The following is a 4,274-nucleotide window of genomic DNA, read 5'->3' on the forward strand; positions in this document are numbered from 1 at the left end:
CGAGTCCAAAGAGATGAAAAGAAGTATAATAGTCCACTACTTCTTTACAATGTCATCTGATAGCCCACCACTCTGGAATAAACTTTGAGAAAATGCTTTCTTTCTTTTTTCAAGGGTGGGGTGGTAATTGACGATATTATCATAGTTTGGGGGATATAGAGATATATCTACATATTATTTTTATGTGTGAGAGAGAGAGAGAGTACACATTTGACTGCAAACAATGAAGCTTCCTCACTTTAATTATTATCTATTGATGTATAAATGCACCTTTATAGAAACAACAAACATACGTCCTTTGATTTTGCATAATGTCTTGCACATTGGGACATATACAACTTCATGTTTTGAAGTCTTTCTTTTTCATTTTTTTTTTCATCTTTTTTTTAGCCACTGACTCAATTAATGATTGATAATTTATGCAGGCCTTCTATTGACATCAAGAAGCCATGCAGTCATGTAACTCATTATTGTATTTTCACCTGTCTTTTTTTTTTTCCACCAATCAGATCAGCACAATGTAGTAAAACTGTCTATCACCCGTGCACAAGTAAACATTCAGTGTGAAATGCGTCTGTGGCTGTACCCCAGTTGATTAACATTGTCTTTGTGCAGTGAAGTACAATCGGAGCCATCATGTAAATTTTACCGCGTTATGCAAAGCTCACTTTGTGCTATTGTTCCATGAAATGAAGTATGGTAAAATGTATTTGTGTATTACAGTGATAACTACAGAAGTGTGTTTGTATTTATATGAAACAGTGTCTTCCTGCATTTGTGTCCAAAGTGTGTCTTGAGTGCTACAGAACTGGCTTAAAGAAGAACTCTGGATGATTTTCAGACTTTTGCATGTGAACATCTGTAAATTGGTTATACTACGTACAGGGTTACAGAATTTATAGTGATTTGGATACGGAAAGAGAATTCTTTCAAAATTCATGACGAATTCGAGAGAATAAGAATGGTGGCATACAGCTGTAGAAGCTTCCCCATGAGAATGCATGAGTGGGTGCTCTTGGAAACTGACCAAAAAAAGAAAGCATGCATAATTTCTACACAGGTGACATTTAGGCAAGTGGTGTTTTAGTGGAATAAGCCAGTTTGGGGTTTGCTCATGTACAAATGGGTACAAATGACCTTTCTTTGTTTCTCAGTTGATTAGGCACTCCACTTGTCTTCAAGCAACAGAAGGCATAAGCTTGCCCAACGTAGCAATTTTATGGAATTCATCATTCATGTTCAAACAAAGCATGAACTCGCGTAGACCAGGTGACCAGAATAATCCATCCATCGGCACTTTGAAAAGCATCCATTTCATTATTTTACATTGTATGTAATGACAATCATTTTCTATTGATATTGCCAAATATCACTTTTGCTGTCAGGTGGATGTGATGGCTAGCACCACTTATAAGGATGACTTGAGTAATCTTTAAGCCACAGATGCTTATCTCTGTGAATTCAAAAACTAACATCCTCTCCTGGTACAAATGACCTTTTTCTGCTCATGCACAGAGTGGAACCCCGTACCGGCTTATTGCATTGCTATATTACTGGAATATGTGAGTCTCCTATGTCATCATGCTTGTTCAGTGTAATGTGCTTTGAGTTTTTCAGAGTAGTGTTTTATCTGCTCAAGGACCACAATAAAATTCCACAAATCTATACGTGGCACTGTCAGTTTATGTACCTCATGATGTGAAATCATGAAAATCATTTGGAATGTCACTTTATGTAGTGTGCCATATTATAAACCCTCGTATGTGCCACATTATTCTGAGCATGAGCGCTTTGGGGAACATTCGGTCTTTTCAAAGCCGTGTAACTATGTGGAAGCATTTATACTAAAAAGTGCATTACATCAAAGTTCAGAGACTCCAACTCTCCTGCTTTCGACGGGGAAGAGATCTCTCGCCGAAAGCCTATTTTCGCAAAATCTCCCGTTTTCCACCCTGAGATTAAATTTCTCCCGCCCTGGCTCTATGTCTCCTGCTTGTATGGTTTTGTAGATGCCAGTCAATTTCATATGCTTGCATGAAAAGCATCTGCATATGATATATGAATTGAAGTTTTATTAAAGCAATATATACAGGGTCGGATCCAGGGAGGACCGCAACCGGCGCATGCCCCCCTTTAATTTTTTGTTGAAACAAAAGAAATAAAAAGAAAAAAATGGGGAGAGGGGTGCGTGCGCCCCCCCCCCTGTAATTTTGTTAGCGCGCCCCCGCTTTACGGAATTCCTGGATCCGCCCCTGATATATGATTTTAATCATTGAATTATTACTTACTTTGTGTCATCGTATGTTGAAAAATAAGCCTGAGATAGCACTAGAGGGACTTCACACACATCAGTTGGACACATTAGTTGGAGCATGGAGGTAGAAAAGAGAACTTTTCTACCTCCATGGTTGGAGTTTCCCATTTGGTAGGGGTTCAGGTGGGAGAATCTCCAGATCAGAAGGTGCTTTGAGTTGGAGTCTCTGAAAGTTGTAGAGAAATTTGCTAGTTTTGCTGCACGATGTAAATTCAATGACAAAGCTGTGGCTCTGACACTGTTAATGTTTAATGGAATATTGCAATTTACCAATCGATTTTGTGCACATTTGTGCATTTGAGCAAGATTTGCAAAGTTGGCAAGCTGTCAACTTCGTCCGGCACGCAAACCTGGCGCTAGAAGAGCGCATGTGTTGTGCTCAGTGATTTTTAGTCAAGTATGTTTATAGAGATCAAATGTGACCATTCAGCTCTGCCTCTCTTTGTGTAGACATTGGAACTGTGTTATGAGGTTAACAAAGCTCTTGTAAATCTGGGAAACATTGGACTGAAATTATGCATGCATTTACCGAAAGATCGGTCTGTATCTGGTCGTCGGGATATGTGCCGCGGAGACTGCGTCTGGCTTCACGGAATCCCCTCCTATATCATGTCTACGGAGGAGAGCGATAATGTAAAAAAATTAAAGACTCGTCCGGACAGACGGATCTTTCTGTCTATGCGTGCATATGCAATGGCAGCTGTGTAGTAAACACATCACATTTCATATCTAAGCTGCATTTGCATGCATTGTGTTGAAGTCGTGGATTTTAAACACCGTGCCGGTTATTCAGAATTCTTCAAAAATTCTCCTCCCTCTGTCACTGAAATGCCATTTCCATATTTTTTTAGTATTTCACTGGATATGCAGAGGACCAAGAACCAATGGATGCAGCCAACTTCTGTCGTAACAAAGTCCCTGGTACCAGCATTTTTCATTAGGTAGATTGAAATTTCATACTACCCGAGCAAATAAAGTATATGAAGATATATTGATGATGTTTTGGGGAACTGAAATTTAACATTGTTTTAATGAAATTTTGTTAAAATGGGAGCATACTATACTACATTCAAAGCAAAACTGCTCCTTTAAAGGCTCTACGATGTATCATCTGTACAATATGCTTACTACAGCAATCCAATCAAGCGTATTGTGTTGGAAGCCACAAATGTCTTCCGTTCTTATATGTGCAAGGTTTTGATAGCATTGCTTCCTCTTTGGAGGAAACAAAAAATGATTTCCTGCAAATTTATTGTCCCTGTTTCCAGCAGGTACAGAAGAAATTGATACATGGATTATGTTTTTAAATTCCAACACTGGACGGGATAGAAATGCAATGTATAGTAGGAAATACACTGTATGATTTATATATACCCGAGCAATGTCATGGAGTCAATAGACTGTTTTATCAACATTTGTATACGCTGTTAATTTTGCGTAGAGATATTTTCGCGAATGACGAGGTCATAGACATTTTCGCAAGATAATGTTTTCGCGTACGACAACGACGCTTACGTTGATGTTCAATTGACAAAGCGCATGGAGACATTTTGGTATGTTGTAAAATTCGCAATCCAACTGTGATTCGCATAATTCGTGAAAATAAAACCCTTGTGAAAATAACGGCTTTTACAGTGTATTCCAATTTCATGGATGCCCTTCTGACAATGGTTCTTCTTGACAAACCCAATAGCTTGCCCAAGGTTTGCCCAACATACCAACAACCTGTGTTTGCAAGAAGCCGCCTTCCATGTATTACAAAGTATTTTTAGGTACAGGTTGATAGAATATAGTGGACTCCCATTATAACGAAGTCCTTGGGACCGGCAGTTTTCTTTCGTTATACCGAAATCTCGTTGTAACTAAACAAATAAACAGTAAAAATACATGAAGTGGATAACGTTACATCGTGAATTTTTACTTCATTATATCCGGAATTTCGTTATAACCGTGTTCGTTA

Source organism: Diadema antillarum, unplaced genomic scaffold, assembly GCF_040938485.1.
Source record: "Diadema antillarum isolate AM-2024a unplaced genomic scaffold, OU_Dant_1.0 seq00002046_RagTag, whole genome shotgun sequence".
Lineage (NCBI taxonomy): Eukaryota > Metazoa > Echinodermata > Echinoidea > Diadematoida > Diadematidae > Diadema > Diadema antillarum.